The 21,087-nt window shown below is 43.6% G+C and overlaps 1 protein-coding gene across 2 annotated transcripts in view; it reads right to left on the reverse strand.

Annotated features, from left to right (window-relative positions):
• The window catches only part of LOC116662158, a 124,164-nt gene that overhangs the window by 20,696 nt on the left and 82,381 nt on the right, over nt 1-21,087 (reverse strand). The window contains exons 4-5 of one of the 2 annotated variants that reach the window (XR_004318142.1): nt 15,154-15,257; nt 13,495-14,871 (exon numbers count right to left, since the gene is read on the reverse strand). The gene's annotated coding sequence lies outside the window, so the exon portion shown is untranslated. Of the gene's footprint in view, nt 1-13,494; nt 14,872-15,153; nt 15,258-21,087 lie in introns of those variants that run through there. The other variant, XR_004318141.1, reaches the window with a different exon arrangement.

Genomic DNA, 21,087 nt, shown 5'->3' on the forward strand with positions numbered 1-21,087 from the left:
AATTATGCTTTCAAAATTTTTATACGCCCTATCATGTATATTTGATTATTTTCTTTTAGAGTCAAAGAGATGAACAACAAGGTCCTACTGTAGAGCACAGGGTACTATATTTAATACTTTGTAATAGCCTATAATGAGGAAGAGTATTAAAAGAGGATATATACATATATAAATGCATAACTGAATTGCTACCCTGTACACCAGAAATAAACACAACACTGTAAACCGACTTTACTTCAATTAAAAAAAAAATAAAGGCAGAGAGTAAGCTTTCCCAAACCCTATGTCATTAACCCAGAATCTAACACCGTATCCTACTGAAGATGGAAATAGAAACGTTTTATTAAATCACTCAGTATTATTTTGTGTAACAATCCACTAAACTGGAAAGGAAACTAAAAATGTCCTATACAACCCCATTGTCCTGAAATCTGAGCTCAACTTCTAAAAAACTTTAAGGTAATTCATCCTTGAAGAAATGATATTCAAACAGGTGTCTTATTCATTCAATACTTGTTGAAGCCTCAAAGCGAGCAAGACAGGACATCCTTCTAAATTATTGGGAAAGCATATTTGATAACCTCAGGTATGGGGCTGAATTCTTGATTAGAACAAGTATTTCCAGGGAGAGAATGAAGACATTTGGGTAGACAATTGCTCCAAGATTCTCATGAAAACAAGGGGGGAAGAAAAAACCAGGTAGAATTATAGAGAAAGAATGAAGGGAAACCAATAAAATTAGTTATCAAAAACATAACAATATCTGCCTTACAATATATGCTCTACACCCATAGATTTGAGAATCCTCTAGAAGATTTTTAGCTATCTACCTGAATGGAAAAGTGATAAAGAATGTGTATTTCTTTTTTTTTTAATTCTTATTTTTTATTGAATTATAGTCGACTTACAATGTTTCAGGTGTACAGCAAAGTGATTCAGTTATACATATGCATGTATATATTTTTTTCTGTTTCTTTTTCGGTATATGTTATTACAAAGTATTGAATATAGTTCCCGGTGCTGTACAGCAGGACCTTATCGTTTATCTATTTTATATATAGTAGTCTGTGTCTATTAATTCCAAATTCCAAATCTATCCGTCCCCACCCCAGTTTCCCCGCCTGGTAACAAGAATATGCATTTCTGCTATAAATCAGAAGCTGACACAACATTGTAAACTGACTATACCTCCATAAAAATATAAAGATAAATAATAAATATAAAAAAAAAGAATGTGCATTTCTTATTCAATTATGCCCGATTGTCTGCAAGATCTTCCTTCAAATTGCTCCCTTCCCCTGTGCCTCAAGTCACACTCAAGTACGTGGTTGAGAACCTACTGGGATCTTAGGGAGACCTTATAATATGGGAACAGGTGAGATGCCATGTGGACGTGTGGACCTGAAGGGGACCGGAGACTTCACAGAAAACTGGTACTTCTCTTCAGTTTCATCATGAGATGTTCAAGTCCAGGGGGAGAGGCTGTCTCCTTCCGGCTCAAATCATTCAAGCTTAGAGTCGAGCTTTCGAAAACCTTTGGGTTTCACTGAAAGCACTGAAGTCCTGCGTTTTATCCGTGTCTTATTCCAAGTCTGTCTTTCAAGTTGTACGTGTGCTCCACATCTCCATTTTAATCATTCAGTTATTTGGTCATTTAAGGCAATGTACTTGTTACGATGCTGATGAAATCACGATGAAGTTATGGAATGCAGCGATGTATTTACAAGTTAAGGAATACAATGTCTTCGGTGTACACGGATGGCTCAGAAGAAGATATGTGTGTATGTGTGTCGTTGGGGGACATACAGAGGAAAAGGAGAGACAGAGGGTTTCATAAAACAATCAGGACAAAATGTGGGTAATTACTAAATATGCATATAGAAATCTCCTCTTGTCTTCTTGCAGTTCTTATTAGAAGTTCAAATCTATATGCATATAAACAGTGACAACCACAACAGAAAAACTCAGAAACTATTTTGCTGGCTTTCACCTCATTTAGAAGTTCCAGTGCATTTTATTTATTTTGTTCTTGGGTGCCATGCCTTCACATCTGGGAATAACTGTCCACTCCAAGAATTTAATTCTCTGAGCATCCGTGCGTCAAAAAAGCCAACCGGAGCTTTAACCGGTAACCCTTGCAACGTCTTTGTCGTCCAGATTTCGCAAAGGATTTCTGGAGAAGCACAGAGCTTTAACTCTCGAGAATATTTCATGCACTAGAGCACAAAGTATCGCCCTTAAAATTGACCTTAAGCATCTGGGTAACCCAGTATTTTTAAAAGGAGAGAGATGCTAGGAACAGAACTCTATTTAACTGGCCATTAATGATAAATGCTGTTTTCCTAAAGAGAGAAGTGTCCTTATGTTTTCATCATGACCGCTTAAAACGGACATCACTTAAAATAGAAATTTCTAATTTCCCCAAAGTTCGGTTTCCTGAATTTTTTTTTTTGTCCCCATGTGACATAGACTTCTGTCTTTCCCACCCCCCACCCCTTGTTCAATTCTGTGAGTACAAGTCACATTTTTAATCCAGAGAAAGTGACAGTGCTGATTTCGTGAGCTTTTAGCTTTTATCATATAGCAAATCATACAGCCTACGGTAAATTCCCCCCTTTTTTTCCCAAATGGAGTTAAATCTTTTTTTTTTTTCCCAAAGCAATCAGAAAGAATTTCCAGAGGAAATTTCAAGGAGCACTTTAGTGCATTAAAAAGTAAAATTACAAAACCCATTCCTACACTGAAAAGAGCCGAAGTGTTTTTAATACAGGAAGTCTTGCTGTCTTATTTCCTACAATGTCCGGGTTGCCTTTGAAAAGAAAGAAAGAAGGAAGGAAGGGAGGGAGGGAGGGAGGGAGGACAAGGAAGGAAAGAAAAGAAAGAAAGAAAGAAAGAAAGAAAAGAAAGAAAGAAAGAAAAGAAGAAAGGAAAGAAAGAAGAAAGAAAGAAAGAAAGAAATAAGAAGAAAGAAAAGAAAGAAAAGAAAGAAAGAAAAGAAAGAAAGAAAGAAAAGAAAAGAAAGAAAGAAAGAAAAGAAGGAAAGAAAGAAAGAAAAGAAAGAAAGAGAGGAGAGAGGGAGGAAGGAAGGAAGGAAGGAAGGAAGGAAAGAAAGGAAAATGCTTTTGCTATTTAGGTAAGTGTGTTCCAGGAAATGGAGTACGATTGCCAAATCCTTGCTGTTTAAAGACCATGATTTTTGTGCAGGATTTCAAGCCTCTAGAGAGAAGTCTGATCTTTATGCCCCTTCTGACCCTTCCAACGTTAGAAATTAGCCTTTCTGGTCATTTCTCAATACATCCGTCCAAGCTGTCACTGAGGAAATAGCCATCAGACTTGGACACGTGGCCCGAGGTCTTGGGGTAACAGGATGAACTGAGGCATAACATTCATCACCAGACGCGAGCGCGGCACAGGAGAGGGGACGCCTGCAGCCAGCGTGCTGCTTCTCAATTTGCGGCAATGGCCCAAAGACAGAATGTCCTTGAGGCTGAGCTCCTCGTTACTTTTCCCTTCCTCCAACTCTGTAGCAGCTCTTGGAGAAGAACACACTGAGTTCCTGTGTGTGTGTGTGTGTGTGTGTGTGTGTGTGTGTGTGTGTGTGTGTGTGTGTTTCCAACCTATATGTACAACGTAGGCACGTTGAGCTGAACCCAAGTGAACTGCCGGGTGCCAAATACACACCCAAGGCAGCGGAAAGGGTCCAAAAGTTAGAATCCGATTCCCTGGGGGTGGGACAGTGTCTCCGTAGTAGAGCCATAGAGAAGGAATGGAAGAGGCTCCTTTGCAAGCCCCGATGATCCACCTGGCAGGGTCTTGGTTCAGTGGAGCCCTGGGCAAGTTGGAAAAAAAATTAAAAAGCTAAAGTACCAATGCAGGTGGTTCCACTGGCACATCCGTGTGAACGGCTGTCCTGCTGATGGGAGATATAACAGGGCACCCTAAGTGCTCAGTGGGAACACGCTTGAGTCCCACGCGGGGAGGTACCCGAGACCCAAAACACCATGCCGCCATCAGGAAAGGTCTAGGAGCATCCGCCCTCCTGGCCAGCGCTAGACCAGTACGAGAAGCAGAGCACGTTTTCAAGGGGGGTGGCCGAAAGGCTGCTCTCGTGCCTTCCGAGAGAGGGGGCACGCCAGAGGCTCAAAGTCATCGGCCCCCCCGCCCCCGACCCCCTAACGAAGATCACTGCCCACGCACCAGCCCCGCCACGGACCTGAAGAACCCCATCTTCCAAATCCCATGAGGACAGGAAATCTAATTCAAACCCATCGACATAAGCACTTAGGAATGAAACAGCAGGGCTGGAAAACCTGATTCGCGGACTGCGGAGGTGACAAAGGAAAAGTCCAGGGTTACCTGCGCAAGAAACTGCAAGCAAAATGAGGAGACGCCGTCTTTATGGGGGAAGACGTCACGGGAGAGAAAGGCAGACCCCTTTACTGCAGCTATACAGACAGTCAATACAGCTCTCTTTTTATTTGGCTGTGGAGAGCGTCAGACTATTCTTTTCTTGAATTCTCATCTTTTTTTAAAAAAAAAGGAAATGGAAGCTCCCCTGGGAGGTATTAACATCCAACCGCATGAAATGCATACAATACGTACCGCCTCTCGATTTGCAAAATCTGAGTTACAGTTCCTTTTAATATTCTTGGAAGGGTCACGAGAAGGAGCTTGTGGGGTTTACTGAAAGCGAGGTTTTAGGAACTGGTTCAGAATTTCAGTCCCCACGGAAAGTGGAGGCTTAGTGCTCGACGTGACTCCCTTTTTAATCTGGGGAAATCGGTGCGCTCTGCTAGAAAAAGGCAAGGGAAAAAAAAAAGGTGGCGTCCAGCGCCCTGCCAGGACTCCTCCAAGCATTCTCATCTCAGCTCCCTTGGAATCAGGGTAAATCCAGCCTCCTGGGTCCTAGTCAGAAGGAACTTTAGAGATCTCAAAGCCTGAGACCCCAAGCTCATGGAGGACTTGAGATCGCATATAAATACCTCTTTACAAGCCATTTTACGAGCTGTTCTATTTTGTGCTGGGGCGGGAGCTGTTTTACACACATCATGCAAGTTCTGGTTTCAACCCAGAAGCATCAAGATTGGGTTGGTGGCAATTCTAACCAGTTTACACCAGCGGAGTTGGGGTGAAGATCTGAAACCAACACAGGCTGATCAGACAAGGGGGCGGGAGGGAGGGGAATGCAACTGTCCTTACCAAGTGTGTGTCCTGGGCATTATCCTAAGTTCATCATCCCTTTCCTCCTTGGCTCCAAAACCCACCACCACAGCCACATTGGCTAACAGTCCCGGTGGCTCTCCGTGTACCCGAGATGAGGTCTCTATGTTATACCTCCTCCTCCAGCTGTGTTCACTGCTCCAACCTTCCTGGGACTCAGAGCTTCTTCTAGAAAAGTCACTGACAGCCAAGTATATCCCCCTTGACCAGTCCAAGAGCCTTGCCAAGTCATGAATCACATCATGGCACTGACAAAACCCAGGTGAGCCTTTGCTACCTGCCTTTTAACCTACTGCCTTGAAGCAGGTGTGTCCCCACCTCCATCACCCTATTGGAACACATCACTATCTCTTACAAACACCTCGACCCATCTGACCTGCACAGCCACAAACATGTGTTCTCACGATGCCCACGTGCAGAAAAGAATTAACTCAGCAGGCTGGGAGTCGCTGTCCTTAGCAAGGTCAACGTGCAAGTTTGGTTCCTGGCTGGTGTCTTAATCAGCTTGGGCTGACTCTGTATTCCACTTGGGTGCAATGATGTACCAAAACATCTCTCCATAGGAAGCAGGATGTCATTAATGGTCTGAGGGACACCTGCTTCCCACAGTGGAATGAGAGTATCTTCATGGATGAAGATAGATAGAGAGATGAATGGATAGGTAGGTGTTGATAGATAGATAAGTGATTGATAGATAGACAGACAGACAGACAGACAATAGATAAATAGATAGATGGATAAACGATAGATATATAGATAATAGATAGATATGGTATGGTATGGTATGATAGGTAGATAGATGATAGATACATGATAGGTGATTAGATAGATAGATAGATAGATTAGATGGATGGATGGATGGATGGATGGATAGATAGATAGATAGATAGATAGATAGATAGATAGATAGATAGATAGATAGATAATTAACAGATAGACAGGAAGCTGAGAGAGAGAGAAACCCCATCTAGGATTGCACTATACATCAGCTGAGGAAATATCAGTTAAAACTATGGCAGGAACATACTTGACACAAAGTAGGTTACCCATGTTCTGTCTGTCATCTTTCCTCCCTCTGCTTCTCATAACCTGAATAATCTGGTGAATCACGTTGGCAATCCATGTCTGTTTTTGAGGAGTAAACCTACCACACACACGACCTCACTCTTTAAATGGCGCTAATAACATGAGTTTAAAATTTATCCTTAATAAACAAGAACTCAGAATATTCTTACCTCCAAGAGGTGACTCCATTCTGCAAGGTAGTAGGTGTTTATTTTTTTCTGCCATGTATCATTCCCAAAAGTGAGCTAAAGGAAATGGCACTATAAGCTCAAGAGAGTTACAAAAGGCAGTAGTGCATTGATAAAGCTTTACAATGTAACAGCTAGTCACAGATGCCATGTAACAACCATCCTCCAGGACTAGGAGTTTCAAAGCAGAATGGTTTTAAAGACATTCCTTGAAGCCATGGACTCTACTCATCCTCTAGTGTTTAGGTGAGAACCTGCTTCCTGGTGTGCTGAGACATCCTCCATTAAAAAATTGCAAATGACCTGTTTTGTGAGTATTACACATGTTCTATCAGATGCTGCTCTTAGGGGGACAAAAAAATATTTGCCTAAACTCTCAGGTAGATACTAGAAGAGATACTTGCTCACTCAGATTCATAGCAACATTATTCACAGTAGCCAAGAGGTTGAAGCAACCCAAGTGTCCATTGATGGATCAATACACAAACCAACTGTAGTCCATCCACACAGTGGAATATTACTCAGCCATGAAAAGGAGTGAAGCACTGAAACATGCTACAATGTGGATGAACCCTGAGGACATGATGCTGAGTGAAATCAACCAGACACAAAAGGAATGTGGGACTGCATTCAATGAGGTCCTTTGAGGAGTCAGATCCATAGAGACAGAGGGTAGGGTGGTGGGTCCAGGGGTGGAGAAGGGAGATGGGGAAGTCAGTGTTTTGGTTTTTGCCAGATAAAAAAGTTCTGGAGATAAATGGTGATGATGGCTGCCCAACAATGCAAATTCTGAACTCTGCACTTAAAAATGGTAAACATAGTACATTGTATGGTGTGCATATTTTACCACCAAAAAAACCCCACAAACATCTTTTCAGAAAAAAGAGCTTTGCACCCACTTCTGCTTTTAGGCCAACAATGAGTAACCGTGAAAGATTCATGGATCATTACTTAGCTGATAAAATGTTAACGTGTGTGTGTGTGTGTGTGTGTGTGTGTTAGAGTCCACTTGGTGGACCTTTTGCTAAACTTCTGAACTACTTGGAGATGGTAGGTAATGCAAAGTGGCATCATTATCTTTAAAGCCCGTACTTGAAGACTTTCCTCTTTCCCACAGCATCCCCGGGTTTGCATTTAAATATGAATGTGCAAGCTTTTGCCGTTGCCGAATGCTAAGGTTTTGTCTTGTTTTGTTTTCCCCGAAAGGCACCTTTTAGCCTGTTGCTATGGTGGAAATTCCATATCTGCACATAGTTTATTTTTATGCCAGTAAATGGAATGCTACTTAAAAGCAATAACGAGGAAGCCATCTCCATTTTTATGTTTATGTAAATAAGTGTCTGAAATCCACCGACACGAGTCTCTTTGTCCTGCCACCGGAAGATGCCATCGCACCATCTGGCGTTTACCTCCATGTTTGTACATATAGGATTGTCTGCTTCCCTGGCACCTCCTGGCTTCCTAAATCATGAATATTTTTTATTTCCCTCTCCATTTCCTCGGTGAAGCTTTAAAGTTTCATTTCTTTATTTTTTTCATAAACTTCTCTGACAGGGTTATTTACTGTGAGGGAAAAAAACAAATTCAAAAATAAACTAAGCTGCAAACCTTACACTCTCCTCATGGGGGAGGGAAAAAAAAGCCATTTGGACAATCGCTCACCCTTACTTGCTATTGTAAATATTAAAGTGTTGACCCTTTGACTTTCAAGTACATACGTCTATGTACTTACTTAAATTATTCAAACCGCTGAAGAGGCGGTTTTTGAAAACTCATTTCTGAAAGGGGGCAGAAACTGCCAAGCAGGCACGTGTCGCTGTTAGAAAGAACACAGCTCGCCTAACAGAGGGGGACGCCAGATCAGCCGTCAGCTTCCAGTCCTGCAAGGCTCAAGGCACCCTCACCTCACCTGCCTTCAAACCCCCCCGCCACGGGGCACACACAGGGGGAGCTCTAAGACCCTGGCACGCAGCCCCGGATCGTGGGTTCCTGTGTCTGCCTCTCACGAAGCGGTGGTTCCCAAGAAAGCCATTAGCACGGATTACAGACAATGGATGGAGGCTTTGCTTTAGAACGGATTTATTCCGCCAGAGTTCTGGCTGTTCTGAAATCCTTGGACAAATATTTCCAAAAGGAAAATCGTCTATAGCTACCGGGCTCCCCGCTAATATCCAATTAGAACCATTTCAGCCAGCTTGCTTTTATTTGCTCAGACGAGGGAAGTCGTAAAGAACCAGTATTGGCAATCTGCACCCCAGCCAGTGGGAAATTTAGAGCGGGATTGCCTTCACAGTCTGGACTGGACTGTCCTCTGGGATGTTGATAAAGTGCTGTGGAGCATTTTGCAGTAAACCCTGCCAGCCTCCGGGACGACCCTCTCTGTTTCGTGCCTCCGTCTTGCAGAAGGATTGCAAGGCAATCCCTCGAGATGTAGGTTTTCTTAAGCGTGTGGGTGTTGATACAGCTTGAGCAGGGGTCTCAAATATCGTGCAAGACTCTAACCACACCATAATCACCCGCGGCCACTCGGTAACAGGCTAGCTGTCATCTTCAGGGAGGCTGGAGACAAACACTGCCGTGTTTTCATTGCTTTGCATGAATTACACACCCTCAAGAAAACCCACTTCCTTTCAGTTCAAACACTTTCTGGAAGAGCTGTGTTTTTTACCCACCTCGCCCACATTTTCCCTTTTTGATGTCATGTTACATCTTCATGTTTATGCCTGAACTGTTTTGTGTAGTGACAGTTGCTTTCATAGTTTGTTCTTGTTGTTGTTGTTGTTGTTTTGTCTTTTAATCTATGGAGTGGCTCATTTCTTTTTGGGTGGCTTTCCTATTGTTGAATTTTTTTAGTGTTTGCTCATCTGAGAAGTTCTTTCTTTTTCTTTCTATTTTAAATGATAATCTCGTTGGATCGAGTGTCCTAGGTTGAAGGGGTTTCTCCTTCCTGAACTTCAAATAGATCGCGCCACTCCCTTCTGGCCTTATTGCTACCTAGGTAAGCATCGGAAAGATAAAAAAGTGTATTAATAGCCAGATTGGGGGTCCCTGTGGTAAAAAAAAAATATTAGGGACGGACGAGGTGGGAGGGGTTCACCGGTGAGAAAGCCTTGTTCCATGCTTGCTACAGGGGTCTCCTTCTCAGCATTTCCATCGTTACAATTTCAGCACCTGTCACCCCCAGGAACGCTGCCTGATTGTCTTTGCTCTCCGTGATTGGATGCAGAATGAAAAGCCGCCTTTCTCCGCGGACTGACTGCTCTCTCCTCTAAACATCTGTATGTGTTGAATTTCAATGACCCACTTGGAGCTTGGATGAATCCACCTCAAGGATATTAATTTAATGCTTGAAATGTCGGCAAATAGAGTGAAGGCCTCGTTTCAGGCCTGGCTTCGGGACGCCTCCACTGGGTAGATGACTTTTTTAAGGCAGAGTCCCACCTTCGTCATGGAAGCAAGCGCGGCATTGAGCCTTAGAACAAAGCCAGCTAGGTCAAGCCAACCTTTCTGTGCTCATCCAGACGCTAAAAGCTTGCATGAGAGAGAAGAACCAAGGGAATGTTGGAACAAGCCACATGCAAGAAAATGTTATGGGCATCTCAGGGACTTCAGGAGGTTTCTTCAAAATGAGTTCTGCTCTTCTTTTCTTTCCTTTATTTTTAAGTTTTTTAATTAATTAATTAATTAATTATTTAAAATGTATTTTAATTTTAAAAATTTCATGTATTTGGGTGGAGGTAATTAGGTTTATTTATTTATGGAGGACATGCTGGGGATTGAACCCAGGACCTCATGCGTGCTAAGCAGGCACTCTACCACTTAAGCTCTACCTTCCCCCATCTTTTTTTTTACTGCCTGGCTTTTATTCCACTGAGGACAACGCAGACGTTTGCACCATGTTGCAACAGCGTATCTGTCTACCCGCGTGGGTTTACCCCTGGTGGTTCCTGTAGGCATGTACAGGTCTCCAGTCTCCAATCTTTAGCTTAGACCGTCATGCATCAGTTTCGCCTGCCTGAGATGTGCTTTCTTAGAAGCTTCCCTGTCTCCTTGCTAACTTGAACCCTGAGGCTTCTCATCCTGCAATCTCTCCTCCGGCACTTACGCCCTGCACTGCTCCCAGTAACTCAGGAGGCCCCAAGTGGGTTCCAGATCCTCTTGCCCAGGCCCTCAGGCATACCATACTGCAGTGAAGCACAAAACAGCGTGTTCTCTCCCAATGGAAACCAGCTCTGACACCCGTGGGCACTGTATATATTTGCAGTGAATACATATGTGGACACGTACCCATCCGTGCACAGACATACCTGGGCTGGAGGCTGCATTCCGTCAGCTAAAAGGTCTCTTGGTTTGTTCTCCCTGATATAAAATAACATTCCTTGCTCTAGGAATACTTGTCAACTGCATGCCTCGGTTCCGTTTTACCTAACTCGGTTGGCTATCTCAGAATGTTTTACCCCAGTGTGGCCATTTTGATAATGTTGATTCTTCCAATCTGAGAGCACGAGATACCTTTCCATTTCCTTGTGCCATCTTTAATTTCCTTCCTCAGTGTTTCACAGTGTTCAGAGCATAGGGAACCTCCTCGGCTAAGTTTATTTCTAGGTATTTCGTTCTTTTTGATGCATCAGAAATGTTTATGCCAGTTATAAAATTCTGGTTTTTGAGCTGAAACAAAAAAAAGTGAATGAACGGCCGCAAATAGCAAAATACCCTTCTTTCTGATGGGAGAGTTGTGTTCCATTACATACGTATATGCCGTATCTTCCTTATGCATTCATCTGTTGATGTGCATGTAGGATGCTTCCATAGCTTGGCAATTATAAAGAATGTTGCTGTTAACAGCTGGTGTATGTATCTTTTTGAATTAATTCTTATTTTGCAGTTGGCTTTATCCCTTTGGTAACTATGTAAGTTTCAAAAGCTAAAGCTCTAAACGTTCTTAGAAACAATGAACTGTACATATATGCAAATTAAAAAATATGTGCAGTATATTGTATATATGTATTTACATGCAATATATTATATATTGCAGTCAAATTGTAACAATTCTTCCTAATAAAATAATAAAAATGAAAAATGAAAAAAAAAAAAACGTTTTACCCCAGCAAACTCACAACGTCATGGTGCTATTTAAATAATTTCACAAATGTTAACACACGCTACAACGATCATGCTTGCCGCTTTTTAAGAAATGAAAATACAGGCGTGCACAAAGCAGGTCCCGATATGTTCTTTGCCTTCTGTTTAATCATTCCAAAAGCCCCCCCAGACCGTGAACCCTTCAACAGCATGCTGTACCGGAGGTCTCCGAGATCACACTTGAGGCCCCATGATTCGCTAGAAGGACTCACTGAGCTCCGAAGAACTGTTGCATTTATTTCCATCCCTGGGATTATGGTTTATCACAGTGACAGGATCCAGGTTCAAATGAGCCAGGGTACAAGGTGCACAGGGAAGCGTCCAGGACCGTGAACTTGTAAGTAAGTTCATTTATGTCTTCTGTCGTGAACTTCAGTCCTTCTGTCGGGGGAGTTGGGCAGACAGCTCTTAATGCTTCCAGCAAGATTGTGCAACACCAGATGTAGAAGGCTGTCAACTGAGGGAGCTCAGCTGAGCCGTACTGGACACGGTTTTTACCGGGGGAGTCAGTCTCACAGGCACAGACCGTGAGTATGAAGACCTTCGTTACTCATTATCCAGTCCTTCCCTGCAGAGGTCAACAGGATGCAGCAGAGCCCAGGGCTCTCGGCAGACAAAACTGTGCTTCTGACATCAATCACGTGGTTAGTTAAGCTATCTGACGTAGCCCAAAGCCCCAGGGATACAAAGACACGCTTATCAAGAAGGATATTCCGTGGCTCATTGATGTTTCTCCCAGGGGCCAGTCAAGGGCCATTCCTTTTATTGGCACACGCAGGGTTGAAAGACCCCAAAGCTGCTGACTTAAGCCTTTATGAACCTGTACCTACTTCCAGCCAAGAACGTAGGACTCATAGAATCAATAGACATTTGTCGGAAAAATGCTCAGTATTGCTAATTAGCAGAGAAATGCAAATCAAAATGCAATGAGGTATCGCAGTCAGAATGGCCATCATTAAAAAGTGTACAGATAAATGCTAGAGAGGCTGTGGAGAAAAGGGAACCCTCCTGCACTGCTGGTGGGAATGTAATTTGGTGCAGCCACTGTGGAGAACAGTCCAGAGATTCCTTAAAAAACTAAAAATAGACTTACCATATGATCCAGCAATCCCAGTCCTGGGCATATATCCAGAGAAAAATATAATTCAAAAAGAGACATGGACCCCAATGTCCACAGCAGCACTATTAACAACAGCCAACACATGGAAACAACCTAAATGTCCATCAAGAGATGACTGGATAAAGAAGCTGTGGTATATTTACACAATGGAATACTACTCAGCCATGAAAAAGAATGAAACGATGCCATTTTCAGCAACATGGAACCTGGAGATCATCATTCTAAGTGAAGAAAGTCAGAGAAAGACAAATACCATATGATATCACTTCTATGTGGAATCTTAAAAAAAAAGACACAAATGAACTTATTTACAAGATGGAGACAGACTCACACACACACAGAAAACTTATGGTTACCAGGGAGAACGGGGGTGGGGAGGGATAAATTGGGAGTGTGGGATTTGCAGATACAGACTACTATATTTAAAATAGATAAAGAGCAAGGTCCTACTGTAGAGCACAGGGAACTATGTTCAATATCTTATAATGGCCAATAATGAAAAAGAATATAAAAAGTATTATATATATCTATATATTTATAACTGAATCACTATGCTGTACACCAGAAATTAACACAACATTGTAAATCAACTCTAGTTCAATTAAAAAAGCGAAAAAAAAAAACCCCCAAAACTTATTACAACCCAAACTTGAAGATAAACGTTGTATCACGATGTATTGGGATCAGAGGCAAGGACCCCCCCCCCCACCATCATACTTATCACTGCAAAGTGCGAAGACAGCTTTGTGTTATAACGGAGCAGAATCAGAATTCTTTAACCCCCGAGTTCACACGGAGCGATCCTGACCCGTTCAGCGGCGCCGTGCCCAAGCACGTCCATTATACCTCTCCGTAATATCTTATTCAAAAACCAGCTGTTGGGAAGACAATCATAAAAGCATCCAGTTTACAAGAGTTTATTATGTCCGCCAAGTGGCTTCCAGGATTTTAATGCCTTTGTCGCACCTCGGGACAGATTGCTGATGAATTTCAAAGTACAAGCCCTACGCGGGATTTTCTCCCTACGAGAGGTTGGGGCAGTCAAAGCTAGCGGTGCATTTTATCGCACCGTTTCTCCTTGAGGGGACGCATGTTTCACTGTCACATTTCCAGAAGGTACCCCTGTTGGCAGCGTCAGGAAAAAAAAAAAGTATCTAATAAAATTTAGCCACATGCCTTTCTGAAAAAACTGATGACAGTGAAAACATTAAAAAAAAAAAAAAAAAAACAGAAAGAGAGAGAAAGAGGGTGACATGAATTTTGACTTTCCAGTGTATCATTTAAAATGAAAATCAGAGCAAAAGGACAAGAAAGTGTGTTCTTGCTTCTCGTTCTGGGAACCCCTCGCCCCCTTTGCTTCCAACCAAAAGCAAACCCGTCCTTGGAACCCTTCCGGGTGCAGGTATAGGGAAGCTGCGGGCAGATAGATCTTGGGGCCATCAATCGCGTGACGACCTCAGAAAAACTCGCATTGTGTATAGACTGCCAATGCGTGTGTTTCTCGTTTCTGAAGACTTGTTACAACAGCCATGACACGGATCGCTGACAACACGAAAATCACTGAGACTCCGAACTTGACCTGGACCCGCTTATTCACTGGGAAGAGGAACTAGGTCAGTCACAGAACAAAGTCGAAGGTAACACAGTGGGGGTCATCATGTCCAAAGGAAACACACCGCAGCGAAGTTTTTTTCACGAACAATTGTCCCAAATCCTAAAAGACACTGGGGTTCCCACGCGCCCAGGGCCGCCGTGCGGGGCACCGGCTTCCATCTGGTGAGGGGCGCGCGGGGAGTTCACGCGGTGGGCCACCACCTCCCGCGCCACCCCCGGGCTCTCCCCGCGGCTGTGGTCCCCTGACGGCGGCGACCCCAGGGGCACGCGGGGCCAGGGCGCGCGGCCGGACGGCCGCAGCAGCAGCAAACGCACGCAGCGACTCGCGGTCTTTCTGCGCAGGCAGGCGTCACTGCGCCCCAGCCATGGCCGGCTCGTGCTTCCACGCCATCGCGGGGCTGAGCCATTTATTAATTGTCTACTGTCTGGAGCTCCGCTCTCTTGGTCCTCACGCTTCCTTGGCAAGGCGACCCCACAGGGCCGAGACCTCCTTTGCAAACAGCGTGCAAAAGTCTCCACAGCCTGCAGGTGAGGGAGCTGGTGACCCCTGGCTGTCTGCCGCTGCGGGGTCTCCACGTACACTCGAAGCTCACCCAACAGCTTCTTCCCCCTTTCCCTTTCCTTCTTTCGCTCATACCACCAGCCTTTTTTTTTTTTTTTTCTTCCCTTAGCACAGAAGGAAAGCCACCCCGTCTTGTAAGTTTGACCAGACAAAAAGCGAGCCATGGGAAGGCCGGCGTTCATCCTGCTGACTGGAGCCCCCGTTCCTCTGCCCGTGCCCTGTCCCCTCCCCACGTTCCTCACCGGCCCTCAGGAAGGTCCTGCGGGAAATCGTAGCTCAGAACACGACTCTGTCAGCCCGGGCCCCTGAACACAGAAACCATCTCTGCAACGCCGCTCCGGGCAACCTAGAAAAACAAAAACAAAAACAAAATGCTGGTTTTAAAAGGCAGTGTCTGAGCTTCCTCACGAGAGAAGGAAACTTGACAATGCTGCTGTCGAATGAAGCAGGAGGGATGACACATCGTTCGGAGCCCCTGAAAGAAAGGTGGACGTGCCTTTGTCTGCCGGAGCATTAACCTTTGTGTGAAACATAAAGCCTGATGAGAACGTCCCTCGCCTCTGGAAGGCGGAAGAGGGCCACAACGGAAGCATTTCATGCCAAGGAGAGACAGACAGAGAATTGCACACGGCAAAAGCTAAGTTTAAAGAACACAGAGGATACGTGCATCCCCATGTTCATAGCAGAACTATTTACAATCACCCAGATAGGAAAGCAACCTAAATGACCATCGACAGACAAATGGGTAAAGACGCTGGGGTATATTTACACAATGGAATACGACTCAGCCCTAAAAAAGAATGAAATAACGCCATTTGCAGCAACATGGATGGACCTGGAGGGCATTGTGCTAAGTGAGATAAATCAGAGAGAGAAAGACAAATGCTGTGTGATAAAACTTATATGTGGAATCTAAAAATAAAACAAACGAGTGAATATAACAAAACAGAAGCAGACTCACAGATACAGAGAAAAAGTTAGTGGTGATCATTGGGGAGACGGGTGGGGAAGGGCAAGATAAGGAGAGGGGATTAAGAGACACAAACTACAGTGTATAAAATAAATAAGCAACAACAATATATTGTACAGCACAGGGGTTGGAGTGAATATTTTGTAATAAATTTAAATGAAGAATAGTCCATACCAATTGCAAATCACTATATTGTACACCTGAAACTAACATAATATCACAAATCAACCATACTTAAATTGAAAAATGAAACTGGAAATGTCAAGAAGGACATTATTTCTTATCATATAAATCAGCATTCATAAATGCATACAGTTAAAAAAAAAAAAAAGCCGGAAACAAGCTTTCAAAAGAGTCATCATTTTTTTTTAATCAGGAAACTGTTTCAGACAGAAACCACTCCGTAAATCCCATTTGCAACCACCGTTCTGTTTTCACCAACTCAAACTCCGTGAATGGTCTTCCAAGTACTTAAAAAGCCACCAGGGTTAGCAGACCACACCGTGGAGAAATAAGTTGCAATAAACGATGCATTTTCATAAGGGAGCTGAAAGGCTGTCCCCGAGCACAGCGGTGCTGCAGACTGGCTGCAGGTTTTGTTCGTTTAAGCGACCTCAGGCTGAGTGTGGCCGGATGGCTCCTTGCATGCACACCTTGCATGTGCCTTGACACGGGTTTGCGTGTGTTCAGTCTGTGCGCGTGCTGCGTCCCTGCATCCAGCAGGCACCCGGGTGCAGGGCTGCCTTCTCACCGTTGTAATGATGAGCGCGGAAAAGCGGGGCCATCATTTAATGCATCATTTGCTATGCAAATTGTATTTCACAGAGAATTGTTTGCTCTGACCTTTCTTGGACTTGCTGTTTCAAAGTGCTCTGTTCTTAACCTCTCAGAATGCAGTTCAAGTGTCTGAGCTGTGACTTGCGCACGTGCAGGGATGGTGGAGAGGACCCGCTGTGCGGCCATATCCATTTTAAACTCTGCTGTGTTTACTCTGCGAAGGCAGGAGCTCGGCCTCCCCGGGGAAGAGACAGGTTGGTGGGCGGGAATGCATCCTTCTGAGCTCCACACTTACCTGCACCCCGTGGTCTGTAAACCTTTTGGTCAGAAACTATCCACATGGCAGCAGGCACCCAATAGTTGAATATCATTCTACTTACAGAAGAAGGCAGGGGGCTTCTGTCTCTTTCTTAAAGATGGTTCTATTCATCTTGCTTTGTCCTTGGTGCCAAGCACAGGTCAGTCCCAGTGGGCGTTGGAAAAAGGAAATGGAGAAAAGATGGACAGAGGGAGGGAAGGAGGGAGGGACGGAGGAAGAAAGGAAAGAAGAAGGAAGGAGGGAGGGATGGAAGGAAGGAAGGAAGAAGGAAAGAAGGAAAGAAGGAAGGAAGATAAGAAGGAAAGGAAGGAAGGAAGGGGCAAAAGAAGAAAGGGATCTTATCTGCTGTCTTGATTATTATGAGCCAATTTTTCATAGACCTCCTTTAATTCCTGTCACGGTTAGTAGTAAACTTTATCGCAACTCAAGAGCATTTTATTGGTAGATGCTTGAATGAATTAGGGGCAATATCTGCATGACATAAGAGTCATTCCCTCTCTTTTTATAGCTCAGCAAAAATCCTAAATCTAGTGGAACACGGTGGTGAAATATAATGCTTTCCATCCTTCAGCTCGGCCAAAAAAAAAAAAATATATATATATATATATATATTTCAGGAGACAAAAATAAGGTTAGCAAAACCTGCCGGAAATTTATGTTTTCCACAGCCCTTCATCAGCGGCAGAATATTTGCAATCCTGTTTGGAGCGTAATTTACAAAGAGACGCGGACAAAAACAGTAAAATTCAAAATAAACAGCCGCTCTGGCCCTGTTGCAGACCTCCAGCTGTGTCCCAGGGCTTCACACTAATGGATTATTAATTACAACGCCCTCTGCATATTAAGTGACACCATGAAAATATTTTCCTTGCAAATGGGTCGTTTGTTAAAAAGAAGAAGAAAGAAAAAAAAACCCTGCAGTACCGTGATGAGATGGTCTCATTTGACAAGAAAGAGAAACTTTCTCATCTCCGGTGATTTAATCAAGTCTTCATATTTAAAGGAATGTGGAGAAATGTGGCTCAGAGAAGACTCAGTTAATGCTCTCCCCGAGAGAGACACCCTGTGACTGCAGATCCAGCGGGAAAGGTAAGAGGCCGTTTTGTGACCACCGTGCAACCCCCAGCGTCATCACTCCCTGTGACGGCCGCATACAGTGTCCCCCGCCCAGTGTGGTACCAGAGCCTAAGCTTTGGGCTCTCTGCTCCCCCTCAGCAACCTCACCGTCCAACTCAGTAGCTGAAGCATTGAAAGATCACATAAATCTTAAATCTCTCAGTAGAATTAAGGACTCTGCCTCCCTGGCATATGGCGCCCATGGTTTAAAAGACTGACTTACTGGTGTTTGACATTTTTTCCCTAAAATTTAATCTAAGCGTCTTCTTTGGGTTGGGGGGTGGTGCAATTGCGTCTTCTAGCATGGGTTTCCAAGAACTCAAGTGACACCCGAATGTGCCATACTTTCAGCAGCCTTTTCGTGAAAGGAAATAACGCCGTTGGTGGAATTTGAGCAGAAGAGGCTCCACAGCCATTTTGGGAGGATCTTATAGGTTCCCAGGAGTGAGCCTGTTTTCCTGGAGGAATTGAGAAGCTGGGACCCGACATGTGTGAGCAATCAATGCTGGAGGCCACTGCAAAATTAGAGATCGTTTACTCTGCAAGGCACTCCGTGGGTGTCCTCAGAAGAAACCTTCCTGCGCCTGAATCTTTGAGCGATTCCCTTTCATGGCTTCCGTTGCTGGGTTTGGCCGCCATATTGGTCTGGCGTTTTCAGAGCAGCTTGTCCTCAGCGCGGTGGGGAGATACTGCAAAAATCAGCTCTTCAGTGCATTTTCCCCCAAGCTTCGGATTTGTGCCCCCCAGCATTGGTTCCGCACTGGGGAATAATTTTACCCCCCAGGGGACATTTGGGGGTAGCTGCACACAGTTTTGGTTATCACAATGGGAGAGTAGGACTCAACGTAAACCACAATTTAAAAACAAAATATTTTCACCAAAAAAAGAAAAACAGGAAAAGAAAAGAAAACCCAATGGGGAGATTGTTAACTGGCATCTAAAGGAAAGCGTCTAGAGATGCCATAACGCACTGCACCAGATGATCTGGGGCCAAAATATCATGTAGTGCTGAGGTTGAAAAAACCCTGGTCCAGAAGAGCATTCCATTGCAAGTGGCAATTTGTCTTTTTTTAATACTATGTTTTGGTATCTTTATTACGGCAGTTAGGATTTTCTTATCCGGGGCAGCATTTCAAGCCATATAAACTTGACTGTCCCTAGAGGACTACTGCTCCCTCCTTGAAGTGGAAATGACAGTATTTTTGTTAGGAAAGGGAGTTGCACTGTCTCAGCCCATGATACCCAGCATGGGGACGGAGGGGTAAGTCCCCGATTTGTGAGCTTAAATGGGTAGCTATGGGGGCAGGGGGAGGTACAGCTCAAGTGGTAGAGCGTGTGCTTAGCACGCACGAGGTCGTGGGTTCAATCCCCAGTCCTGCCTCCAAAAAAATTAAATAAATAAATAAACCTAATTACCTCTGCTCACTGTCCCCCAAAAAGTATATTTTTATTTTTATTTTTTAATTTATTTTATAAGTTATTTTTTTTTTATAAGTTTTTTTTAAAAAAAAAAAAAAGGTAGCTATCTAATCTACCTACATCCAAATCTGATGGCATATAAAATAAGTCTCTTGCAGAATATGCTGAGTTTTGAATGCGGTCAGTCTGGCAGATGCCAGGACAAAATTGCTCTGTCTTTGCCATGGATGCACAAAGAAAGAGGATAGCTGTTGGCAATGGGTTAATTTAGAAGAGTAACATCATTTACCAAGATAGCTATTACTAATAAAAATAAATGATATTATTAACCAAGTTAATTTAAAATAATGAAATACGTTTTTTTTTTTAAATGTTCCTTAGCAAAGAAAAGATGCCTACAAAGTCTCAGTCCCAATTCCTCATGGCCAAATAATTATTTTATAAAGTTACAGTTGGGGAGGAGGGATAAATTAGGAGTTTGGGGTTAGCAGACACAAACTACTGTGTATAAAAGAGATAAACAACAAGGTCCTACTGTACAGCACAGGGAACTCCACTCACTATGTTGTAATAACCTATAACTGGAAAAGAATCTGAAAAAGAATATATATATATATGTATAACTGAATCACTTTGCTATACATCTGAAACTAACACAACATTGTAAATCAACTAGCCTTCAAAATATAAATACATTACAAATAAACAAGTAAATCAAAAAATCTAGAAAATAGTAAAATTATAACCAACTTCTTTGAAGTGGACAGAAGCAGACAGTCACCACCACGGACATGTTTTTCTTAACTTAAATGTCTTCATCTCCCCTTAGTTGCTGCAGATGAAGGAGACTAGAAGTTACCCTATGGGCTGAGCTGAATCAGTCTCCTATAAGCCCATGTCAGGGTAGCAAGAATGAATTTGATCAGTGGGACCCAGTCTTTCGTGACCTCATCTTTCCCCAGTTTAGTCCCCAAATAGAAACCCCAGGGGCTGAGCATGAAGTGTATAGACAGACACTAACCCCGACGTCAGCTGCGTCCTCTCGATATCCAGTCTCACTAACTGGCCCGTGAGATTACGACCATATGGCGTCTCTTCCCAAGGAGCCGGTCCTGAAGTGTAGACCTATATAGAATATGGACTGAATGTTCCTTCATTTACCCTCCACGTGCATCGCAGGAAATCAGGCTCCCCCGTGACTCTCCCTGCCCACAGGGTCATTTCCACAGATCTTAATGGTTAGTTAGATTAATTAATAGTTAGATTAATGGTCAGTCCTTTGCTGAGTCCATGTCTATGTTTTTTTTTCTTGAATAGGAGCATAAAGCAACGAACATCAGATTCTCCCCAGATCTGTTTCCACTTGATATTTGGAAACAACACAATTAAACCCTTGGGACTAGACCCAAAAGCCCCTGGGTTCTTGGAAAATTCCAACTGGGGAGACCCAAGAATGCAATGTGCACCTTCAGAAGGTTTCTAAGATGGCCCTCCAAGATCCCTGCCCCCTTGTGCACACACAACTTCTGCAAGATTCTCAAAACACTTATCTAGGAACCTCTATGAAGTGATTTG

This window comes from Camelus ferus, chromosome X, assembly GCF_009834535.1.
Source record: "Camelus ferus isolate YT-003-E chromosome X, BCGSAC_Cfer_1.0, whole genome shotgun sequence".
NCBI lineage: Eukaryota > Metazoa > Chordata > Mammalia > Artiodactyla > Camelidae > Camelus > Camelus ferus.